The sequence below is a fragment of the Atractosteus spatula genome (assembly GCF_055471065.1).
Source record: "Atractosteus spatula isolate fAtrSpa1 chromosome 10 unlocalized genomic scaffold, fAtrSpa1.hap1 SUPER_10_unloc_18, whole genome shotgun sequence".
Lineage (NCBI taxonomy): Eukaryota > Metazoa > Chordata > Actinopteri > Semionotiformes > Lepisosteidae > Atractosteus > Atractosteus spatula.
Window position 1 is genome coordinate 90,001 of NW_028296621.1, and position 12,659 is coordinate 102,659.

Here is a 12,659-nt window from a genome sequence, read left to right on the forward strand (position 1 = left end):
CGTGTGATTTTGGGGCGGGGGGATATGGTGGGGCGTTCTAAAACATCACAACCATTTGAAAAATGTCTTGAGCTATGTAGGCATGGTTACAAATTTGGAGTTTATGCTTAAATTAGCCGACTTGCCGGTTTTGAAATGTGAAACCTGAGCTGTCAGGCCCCGATATTGACTGCTGCGAAGATGGCTTCTTTGAGTAGTGAATCATCGGATTCCTCTGCTATGCAAACTGAAGAAGTAGGTTGCTAAAATATTTTTTCTGATAGTGGAATTGTCGTTTCAATCTGCGTTTAGCGTATTTCGTTTTCAACACTTTGTCTTCTTTTTAGCAAAAGCTGACCCAGCACTCAGTGGTGTGTGACAGTGGCTGTCATGTGAACTCTGACGGTGATTCAGGTGTTGGGGGTCCGTCAACGACTGATGAAGAGTTGCTACAAATGGTAAATATTAAACCACAGCAAGTTCGAAGCAAACGAAAAACTCTAACACAAAAGAGGCATTACAATTGTAAATATTTTAGGTAAAAAGCATGCCTATTTATTTTGTTAAGCCTTCCTTTTCTTTTTTCCTTTAATAGAATAACGAAGAGGTCGACGCATCAATCTTCAAACTACCATCAAGCTTGAATGTTTCGTGTCTGTTCATGTGTGTTCGCCAAAATGTGATTAATGATGATGTTCAACCTAGTTTAGCTAACGATGGCTCTAATGAGCCCGATGCTATGGATCAGATTGTAAAGTCGGTGGTATGTTGCACCTTCAACCATTGTTTAAAGGGGGTTGTGGTTGATGAATGCGCGGCCCGTTTGATTAATCATCCAGGTCAACGGGGTCACACATGCCTAGTTGTCGGGTGCGCGGATGGGTACTGTGGTGTCTCCGGGGGAAAGTTTATGTAAATGAAAGTAGTACTCACACCACACTTTTCTTTCCTGAGTTTCGTGGCGTTTCTTCCTCCAACTATCTTCCAAATACAGTCCGTAATCCGTTCCCTTAATCCTGATCCGATCCGAGTTCCAAAAGTCCGTAATAAAGCCAATCCGCGATGTATCCTTATCCAGTGTCCGTAATCCAAAAACCATAAACCTTTTCTCCTTTCAGTAGTCCGTTATTCTTTAGCCCGATCTTTAACATACACCTCTTTCCTCTCTTTTCCTCCAAACCGCATTCACCTTATCGGCTTCCGCCCTGTTCACTGCCTCCAGGGCACTTATATTTCGGTTCCTGATGCGGCTCAGCTGTGTCTCATTGTTTCTCAGGGTAGACCCTTTCCATGTACCGGTCAGCTGATTCTTTTTGGCAGCCATTTTGCTAAGGTCCATATCTAGTATTTTAAGTAGGTCATTCCGAAAATACCTGTTATGAATGACCCTTCCCCTGGTCATGTTACAGTACAAAGATGTGTTGTTTGCCGCATTAGAAATTTATAAGTGTCTCAGTTTAGCCCGAATTTTATCGGCTGTTCTGTACATCGCCAGTGGCCTGGGTGCCTATACTTTTACAGATGATACTGAGCGGAGTATAAAGCACTTGCTGAGAAAAATAATTGACGACCGCTCGCCATATGAGTATGTACGCTCCTTACTTGTAAAGGTAGATGGAAAAATACTACACGTGACTTTTGGTGCGTTGCAAAACTTATTTTATACTTATTTATACTTATTTTTACAGAAAAGAAAAAAGATCTATGTAAAACCAGGGCTGTGAAATACTCGCAATGTGAATAGAGCTTTCACTCTGTTTTACAGACACAGGTGTGCCATCGTGAGAAGAATGAAAAATTTCGAATGTATATGTAAGAATTCTTACAAAAAGTGCTTTACACTCTTCTTTCTGCAAAGCTTGAAATAAAAATCAATTAACTGAATGCTAATGTCCTTGAATTTGTTAAAGAGATAGATGTGCATGTAAAGAACATGAGTGAAATTACTGCGATTCTGATGTTTTCAGATCAGAAACTGAAGCCTGGCGGATTCAGCGGTGTGTATTCCAAAACTACAACGTATTTTACATAGAACCTGTGGTAACACCGTCCCTCTGATCACTCAGGCTAATTTATTTGCTCTGTTAGGGTCCCCCAGTTCGGTGTTCACGGCTATAGAAATGGCGAGAGAAAGGGCGTTATGAATGCTTTTTCAGATGCTGCTGAGTTTCTGAACAATGTTGGGGCGATAGCTACAACTAATTTTCTGCACCAACATTTAATTGGCGATTGCAAGCAGTAGTCTGTAATGTGTGTGAAAAGTTTAAAAGTGTATACTGGGATGTTTCTGTAATTTAAAACCTACTGATGAAATAGAGTGGTTCACATTTCACATGCTATTTGTCCTGCGAGTTCTTTCTGTGACACTTTACTCAGTCAGTCAGTCAGTCAGTGTGCGTGTGTGCGTGCGTGCGTGCGCTCACATCCCAGAAACTCGCGGCACTCACCAGACTTCCCACACCGCCGATTCCCTAGGGTTATAATAGATTGCATTCAAACCTGCAGCAGACATGATCACCTTCCATCCCTCGTTGCTAATACGCTCTTTCACACACTTATTTATAAATCGAAGGGGATGCGGTGGTGGGCATTTGGACCCTGAGGCCTGGGGCTGCTAGGGGTGGAAGGCGGGACAACAACACTCATTATGAGACACCATTGGCTCTCGAGGGGGCGGGACATCCGCCCATAACATTGCACCATTGGCCGATAAGGGGGCAGGACATCTGCCCATGGCGGCCTCCCATTGGCTGAAAAAGGGGGCGTGGTACCTGTCAAAATGTTTGATGAAAGGTGTCGCTTTATTCTACTCCCGGGCCAAAAACAGCCCTCGGATCATCAAGTCAATCAGGAACTCCCAGTCTCACAACTGCATTCCCTCGGTGCTTCCCTACCACCCTAACCCAATTTCTATCCCCAGGACCATCATTAACAATGACTACATTTTACAGGACGATCCCTCCATTGGTACTCTTTTTTCCGACCGCCCAATCATCTCTTATCGCTGACCACCACATAAGCTTCTTGTTCACAGCTCCCTCACACTCAGCACCTTCCCCTGCAATAGCACTCGCTGCATCACTGGCAAATACATATCTAACGACATTCAGGGCATCACAGGACAATTCCAGATAACCCTGACAACATCCTGTATCTCATTTACTGTATCTCTTGCAAAAAATGCCCAGCTATCTACATTTGGGAAACCGAAAGGAGACTAGGAGAATGCTTCAGAGAACATATTAGGGCTGGGAAGGTTAAAGATTTCTCCAAGCCCATAGTTTTTCTTTTCACCTCAAATAGCCAGGATCTCTCAATGACTGACTTATTTTAATGTAATCTTCTCTATTCTCTTGCAGGTTTTGACTTCACACCTTTCTTCACCTCTCTCCATTTTGCACTTCCTGTGTGGCCTCTCTGCTGCTCCTGCCTCCTCCCCTCTCCCAGCTTTTGTTCTTCTGTGCTATTTAATTTTGTAATCTGCCCTGTCTTTCTCACACCTGAAGAAGGCTTCACAGCCGAAACATTGAGTTTTCTCTCTTCTCTTTTCAGTATGGAATAAACCTATTACTTGTTTCTTTGCAGACTACACATGCTGACATAGTTTAGTTCAGGTGGGTAGCTGCTTCAATATACATTTGTAAATGTCAATTTAAAACTGTAAAAATAGTAAGATTGTAACTCCACTTTAAAACGTGGCAAGAAATAGACACATGGGAGGCTACACCCTGGAAAGGTCATCAGTCCATCCCAGGGCAAAGATATAAAAAATAAACATATAGGCAGCACATATCAAGCCTTACAAGAAATCATTAACACCCTCAACACACACCACAGGTCCATTAAACTCAAATACACCAAGCATGGTAGCCTGATAGACTTCCTAGACACCACCACATACAAGGTTTCTTCCTTCAACAACACAGACAAACTGGACATCAAGGTATTTTTCAAAGACACATTCACACGGCTTACTGCACAAGGATAGCTTCCACCCAAAACATACTTTAAAAGGACTGGTAAAATCACAACTCCTACACTTCCACAAAATCTGTACACAACAACAAGACTTTGAGGAAGCCAAATACACACTCTTCCCAGCTTTATGCCAGAGAAGATACACACAAAGTTTCCTCAAAAATGTGGCACAAACATTTCTAAATAGAAAAACTCCAGATGACAGAAAAATACCCCTCAACACATCATATTCTCAACTCAGCATAAAAACCAACCAAAAACCATGATATTAGAAAACACAAACATACTAAGGGAGCACAAAATCATATCTGCACACAGAAAAAAACAAAAACCTTCAGCATTAATTAGTCCAAAGCAAGCTAAAACCTGTACAAAACAGATCATATACACCAAGAGCCAAACATTTCATAACAGAAAACAATGATCCAAAACAAAGAAACTAAAGAAATCTTCCAGTTGCAAAGGGCACTCTCAGAAAACATCAATAACGCCATCTACAGCATCCAGTGCAAAAAGTGCGGGGTGACCTATGTGGGGGGAACGGGTAACTCCATCCGAACCCAGCTGACACAACACAGGTACATCAGGAACCACGGGACTGGAAAGCAACCCCAACTGGACAGAGATAGAAACAAAGAAAAAGGAAAGGGAGTGGATCAAAAGACTTCTTTACACAAGACCTGAACATCAGAAAAACCGGGAGGGTTTTAGTCGTTGGAAGGAGAGTGCTCACCTTGTGCCAGATGGTCCCCTCTCGGATAAAATCTGGGAGAAGGAGCTTTGTTCCCCTCTCCTAACTAGCCAGATCCTACAGGGACTGGAACTCTTCACCATACTAACACGCAACAAACAGACGAATAACTGAAACCAATCAGCTATGGAAACTCGCACAGCTTGCACAGTCCTACTAGGGAGGAAAACAAAAGACCCTGATTGCCTATTGAGATGTTAATGGTCCATGCATAATCCCCACCAGGGAAAGCAGAAACTCATTCACCAACTGAAACTGCACCTACTCATACAGAAACGTACAGAAGGAACACAGACCATAGGATACAAACTAGCCCCCTACAACTACAACACACTGTCCCTTACAAAACAGGATAAAAACAGGCCAGCATGGACACAGTGTCCCAGAACAATGCCTGAAGAAGACCCAGGCAGAAACATAGCGACACACAGAAAGGCAAGATTGTCTTCCTATGGAGCCACAGATTCTACAGAGGTAAAGCTGCCTAACAGTGGAAACCTAACGGTGTCAACGAAGCTTTAGGCATTTAAATGGTAAGTATGGATCAATCCAGAGTTGACAACGCACGCAACCGTACGGTCACCCTCCACACTGCCTACACAACAAACATGTCAAACAGACAGGATACCTTCCAACAAGGAACCAGGATCATCTACAAAATGATCCAAACAGTCCACCATTTACAAAACACAGCAGTTTTATTGGACGGGAGAACCGAGCACCTGCCAGCCTACGACGGAAGACCGAGGAACTCATAAAACCTGCCAAGCCACCCAAACTCACATATTTGAAGCTGGTAAGCAATGCCAAAAATTGGCTTCACACCACACTGCAGATCCTCGAAGAGCAAAATCTGTCATACAACTAGAGGATCTTGAGCTTCCCCACTGGGAGGAAGCTTTCACACTTGCTTCCAACTGATCAAAGAAACATTATGGGAGGAAATTGCAGAACACCACCTTTGGACCCTACAGTACACAAGCTATCAATACTGGGTTAGGGAAGGACACTCGGGCAGATCAAATTATCACAGCAGTTTTTAAATTCTACAACGACTTCTACTGGAAAGACTGCGAACAACACCAAGTAAGAGTTAAGTTGTTTTATAAAGTCATTATTTTAGAGCAAGGTATAATTCTGATAAAAATACAATAAACAATATGGTGAAGCTATTGGAGAGAAAATTAAGGCTCGGTTAAGAAACTGAAACAGTCTTGACTTGTTCCTTTACACAAAAGTTATTTATTTTCAAAAGAGACCCATGAGGATTCATCTGGTGTGCAAGACCTGCCTGAAGACATTTGACCAGTTTCCTCTTCACCTAAAGAGGGTGTTTATGAAATGAGCCTCAGCAGAGGAGATCAGCAAGGTCCTTCTCCAGGCCAGGAAGGACTTGTTGAATCACCTGAGGAATGGGCAGGTCGGGGATTACAAGAGCATAGGGCTCATGTGTGGTGAGAATGTGAGACTGGCGGAGTCCATGGACTGTTTTATGTGGAATCCTGAAGACACATCAGCAAGGTAAGATATTTATAATTTATAAGGCTTCTTCTGTTTCATTCCTAACCTTTACCTTTATGTAAGGGTATGTTAAAATGATATACCAGTGGTCCAGATGCCCTGAGCAAGAGGCTGCTGTCCAGGAGGAAGAGATGCCAGAGACTGAAGTGGAAGAGGAAGGGGAAGATGTGAGTTCTGGAGAACTTTCTATTTTTTCCAAATGTATCTTTTGTTTTATACTTGTATTCTAGTTTGTCTTAGAAGTAAAAATGTTAAATGTGTATTTTGTATTCCTACTGTCCCCCAGTTCTTAAAAGCCATCAGCAGGCTCTCAGGAAGACGGTGACCCAGGCTGGACTGGACAGAACGCACTCCCTGGATGCTCCTCACCTGGCTGGGTTTAAACAGGACCTTACCAAGGATCTTGAAGTGGCAGATTGCTCTCAGGAGGTATTTATTTTTAAAGGCATTTAAAATTGAGCAGTGATATTTCCATAGCACATGTTTTTACTCCTTAGCTTAAAATTCACCCATGTGAAATCTCAGCCATAAACATAGTGACTCTACATTTGTCAGGTAGAAAATATTTCCAGATTCCTGTTTTTATGGATCCATCTGCATCTTCCTTAAACTTTGTAAAGGGCCTATCCAAAACAACAATTATTGTAACCAAATGAAGACCACTGGACTGTCTCACCAAATCATTGCTAATTATATTAAGAACATAAACCATTTTCCGGGCTACATCCTAAATGATATCAGTGTGAAAGTAGAGGATCCCAGCCTGGCTAACCTCATCATCAACTTCCAAAGTATCCTAAAGGATATTCAGAAGAAGAACAGTAAGAATGTTGCCAAGAGATTACTAAAAATAGGTCATTTTCATTTTAAAACTTCTTTCAGTTGTACTTTTAATTTGAATACAAAAAAAGTTGATGAGTATTAATTTCTCCCACAGATATAGACAGTTGCAGAGTCCAGAACCAAGTACGAAGGATTGCTGGAAGGTGTTGATGGTTGCAAAGAGAGATGTGTTGCACAGACTGGGCACGACATCACCTTGCCTGAGCAGCTTCTTGTACTGTATTACCTGCAGGCCTTTCTCCAGCTGAAGCACCTGTAGCATCCCGGGGTGGTAAAGAACATGACAGTAAGAATACTTTCATACAACAAAAGTAAGAAATTACAGTTCAAATTATTACAGTTTGGTGTATTCATTTTTATTTTCTCGCTATTACAGGTTGAGGAATGGGTGCAAAGAAAGTGTTGTTTCAACAAGTGGGCACAAAAATGGTCATAATTCCTGTTAAAGAGCACAAAACCTCAAACAACAGCTGGCTTCCTTTGCATTGAGTGAAGAAGAGGAACATGCAAGTTGATGGCTACATTGATATACCCATCCACTCAATTCAGGGTTGTGGTAGAACTGGAACCATCCTGGCAAGCAGTGGATGCAAAGTACTGTATCACCCATAATGTGACACCAGTCCATCACAGGACTCACTCACACCATGGCCAATTTTCATAGAAGCCAATTAAAATCCATGTTAATACCGAACAAAAGACCTCCACCTGCATAGCTCCAATCATGTACAGTATTTAAGAAAATCTGGAATGTACCTTAATTGCATTTTATTTGTGTTTTATCAGCCGTTTCATCTTTACTTCACTAAACTGCGCTGTAATGCCCAGGTCAGCAGCTGTGAAAGGAGATGGAGAAGATGGACTGGTCAGCCAATGTATCAACAGTGTCTGAAGTGCTTGAGAAGTGGAAGCCCAACACAGGACTGCCACCAAATGACATGCAAATTAAAAAGTTGATAAAGTATCAAATCTGGGAAGGCCTGAGCATCACTGACGATCCTGTGAAGGGGAAGAAGTTTGTGACTTACAGGTGTTTCCAGAAGGGAGAGGTGGTGTGTGATTACAACGGCAAGGTCATCACAAAGACAACTGCTGAAGCTCACAGATGACAGAGGGAGACATGAGATGTCTTTTCTTTTCAGATGAACCTGCACAAAAACTGTGCATTGATGCTCGTGAAAAACACTGAGCCTGCCTCCTGGATAAGGAGCCTGTAGTGGTTTGATGGGTTTACTGAGACAATTATCAATTGTAGCAGTAATCACGAGGTTGTTCGTTGGGGCTTTTAGAAAATCAATCGTCAGAACAACTAACAACGCACACACACGGGTTCAATACACGAGATACATTTATTAATATAAACTGTGCACCAAACATATACTAGTCTGCCTGGATACAAGCGGCAGACCTTACTGTGAGGGTTATCAATATACAAGGTATATAATCTCAAAGAGATGCAAACACAAAGAGATACACAACAGAGAATATATGTCAATATATATCGTTCGGTTACCAAATCGCTAATCAGTGTTATTACCCACTGTTACTCTAAACTCGGAAGTAAATACATTACTCATGAATTAAATTGATAACAACTTGTGTTGAGGTACAATTAAATTCTCGAGACGCAATGTAGAACATGGGGTTTACTTATCCACTGTGTTTGGATTTGGAATTTCCCGGCACGAACACCAAGCCAGCTGACAGGCTCTGTTGCAGCCTCTGTTCCAGCGGTTGTCCAATGGGCGTTGTGTCGGCGTCCTCTGGCTACCGGCCAACCAGTCGAGGTGCAGCTCGGAGTAGGACGGGCGGAGGAATCTGACTGTGGCGCACAGGGCAGTCGTTGCTCCGAGGGGATCTACCAGCTGGCTAGTAGAAAGTCTCTATGCACAGAGTGTGACCGCGAGTCCTCACAAGTCACTCTTTTGCCTGGGAAGAAACTGGTTCGTTCCCGGTCCAGCGCTGCTTCTGAATAAGCTATTCAGGTTGTCGACGAGGGTCCAACTGTAGGCTGCCGTTGATCAAGGGGAGCATTCACGTTGGTAGAATTCTGAGTACGTACGGGATCCTCGGCCTCGCGCTTAGAACAAAGTCCAAGTCCTTTTGCAGACAACAGCAGTTGTCACGTGATTGTCTCTGAGGATGCGCGAAAATGGCCAAGGAGAGCTCAGAACTGAGCTTGCGCTCCCTTTTTGATCAAGACCCAGATGTGTGCTGATTGGTTGAGAGTTTGGCGGGCATTGGAGACCAACGTGGTATTACCACGCCCTGCCAGTCCCTGATTGGTTGGTCAAGGTGAGATATAAGTCACTTACTCTTGACACTTAGGAATGCAGTCCAGATGTCCATTCGGCACTCCCTAGACTGATAGGCGCCAATGGATGATCATTGATCATGATAGCCAGGCTTAGCTAATTGCATCCCCGTCTGGGAGCTTGTTCTTATCAAAAGAAAACATCTTAAATCAGCCTGCATGAATTCTTTCTCTGTGGTTGCACCACAGAGATGGAGGGTGAGATGGGGCCTCCTTTAGGAGCATACCAACGCTTAATTCTGTCTTATTAACAAGCATTGCCGCTACATATCCCCCCTTTTTGAAGGTCACGAGGTCCTGAGGCGTTGTTGCCTTCAAAACAAAAACAGAGTTAAGTGATGTTTGTTGTACCACGGTGGGTTCTACCTCTCGAGAATTTGTACAGGAAATAGTGTTGGAAAGAACATTGCGTATACCTGCTCTCAGTTATAAGGTACCTAGGAATGAGGCATTGGGCATCATCATTAGCCCTAGACCTTAAACTTCCGGCAGTTCACTATCAGTATCGGATAGCTCTGCAGCAGACAGACGTTTGGGAGTGGTTACCTGATTTCGGTGATAAACCATTGCTCCCTTTGTCTCATTCAAACTACCCCACAAGGCTTTGATACGAGAGAACAGCATCCAACACATTACCCCAGCCATGATCCAGCTACCCAGCAGCAGTGTCAAGATGACCACGTTTATTGTTCCTAGCGCCCCAGAGGATCCACAACGACTGTGCTTGGGACCTACCAGTGTAGTTTTTAAGTTTGTGTCGTTAAGAACAAATTCGACTACCTGTACACCCTCAAGACTTACTGTCTCTTGGATTCTCTCATCCAAGTCAACGCTGTGTCCTCTGAAAGCGTCCACAATCTCGAGTTCCGTTTCATACAGTTCTGACTCCAGGTGATACAGTGCTAAATCGTTGAGATGCACTATAGCTCCTTCAGGAACTTGTAGAAAAACTGTTTGGTTGGGTAGCTGCACTTCGGTAGCTGTATCATGCCTGTCATAGGTTATTGTAACCGTTAACTGTGGTGTGCTGACCAGCCATTTCTTTCCCACCTGCTCAACCTGGGGTTCATTAACCTCACTTTTGCTCGTCACTGTGGCCTTACACTTTTCAGTGGCAGCCCCCTTTCTGATACCACACAACCTCTGAGTTGTGTCCCTAAGGAATGGCTTACTCGGGCATACCCAGTGGATATCCTTGGTTGATATACACAGTTCCAGGTTTGGAACAAGATACAAATTTGGATCATCCTCCTGGTAAGCTACGAGCGGTGGGGTGGTCAACTTCACATGCATGTCTCCCCTCCAGAAGCCAACGTTCGATATAGACTTGAGTCTATAGATATCCTTGCTACTCACGATGGGAAAGTTCAACAGGAAACCTATTTCCTTGGCTTCGGGGTTGACATGTATAGGAATGGCACTGCCTAGACTGTATGCAAGATGTACCTGCAATGGCTGCACCATCTCGGAAGTGGTTGTCTTCAGTACTTCTTCTACTAAGGACAGTGGAACCAAGTAGGTTGGAATCTGTCCCATGGCTAGGCTAGTTACCGTGGCACTAAGCTCCCTAAGCAAATCCTGCATCAGCATCCTGACCTGTTGCACGTAAGCATAATCCCACTGTAACACGTCGACAATCCTGCCCACGGTGTGGAGGGTGTTATTTAACACTGCTGCATGAAGGTTTACTGCTAATATTGTGCCCTGGAAGGTTTTCCCTAGGCTTTCCAGCCGCTGCTGCTGTTGATACAGCCTGTCCTGAATTTCTGGCATTTCCTTACGTAACCCAGACACCTGCCTTCTCAGGGTGGTCAGGGTGACAGTGTTAGCAGCAAACAGACCAGCTGAAAATAGCGAACCCACGGCGGAGGCCGCAGCAATCAGACCCCCCAAGAACCTTTTGGGGCGGCTGAGGCCTGTCATCTCCTCCTGGCTGACTGTTGCCTTCCTCAGCTGGCGGAGCATGTGTATAGTGTCTAGCTGGGCATGCCATACAGCATCCTTAGCCCACTGCCTGCCATGATAGGACACCCTACTGTTCATGTTGATGTGCTTCCGAAACACATCACTTGGGTCCAGCCGCACATACACTCGCTGAGTATGTGTTCTGCAATTTGTTAACAACAATCCGGGAGCGTCCTGCAGGACTATGCTGGTAGGAGGACCGGGTTCCACAACTTCAAGGGGCTGTGTCGAGGCGATCCACAGCACTGTCAGGACCAGCCGTGGCAGTTTTAGGATTCCCATTCTGGAACACAGATGAGGCACATGGTACAGTTCCACTATAATTTTGAATATATTTTCCTAGGAGGACCTACACTACAGTACCTAACTACCTGCAGCTACAAAAGGGCACCCCCCTCTTGATCGGGTTTAGACTTTTAACCCTATTCTGTGTCCTCCGGCACCATTTGAGGTGGGCGATACAACCGGAGGTGGTTGCGATGCACCCACTTGTAGACCAGAGATTGCCTTCCTTTTTCAATCCGAATTCGATAAGCTACCGGTGATACCTTATCGACATTCTCGTGGGGTCCTGTCCAACTGGGTAAGAACTTCCGGGCCACCCCTGTGGGTTTGGCAAATTGGAAGTACAGGACCTTGTCTCCTACTTGGAGTTCCTGGTTAACTGCCTTTCGGTCATAGTATGCTTTCCTACCCTCTGCACTCCTTCCCAGATTGTTCTGGGCAAAAGCAAAGGTTGCCTGCAGATGTGCTCGCAAGTCTGACACATACTGATGGGCCGTAGCAGCCCCCGTCGTGCTCAGGTCCTCCACCCCATAAAGACAGTGTAGGGGAAGAGTCATCTTCCGACCTGTCATCATCTCAAAAGGTGGGACCCCTGTAGAGCAATGGGGCATGGCTCGGATGGCCATCAGAACCAGGGGCAGCTTAATGTCCCAGTCCCTACTGCTGGGGGAGACAAACTTTTTTAACATACTAACCACCGTTCGGTTTGCCCTTTCTGCCTGGCCCGAGGATTGAGGGTGGTAGGAGATATGCAACTGGGCCTTGACCCCAAGCATATTCCACAGGGTTGCCATTACTGTAGCTGTGAAATGGGTTCCCCGATCCGAGTCCACGGTCAGGGGGAGTCCCCATCGACTGAACACATGGTTCACCAACAGCACTGCATTTGTCTCTGCCGTGTCGTTGGGTGCTGGGAGGCACTCAATCCATTTTGTGAATGCACACGTAACAGTGAGGAAATATTTGTTCCCTCTGGATGACCTCACCAGCGGCCCCACCCAATCCATTTGTAGATTGGACCAG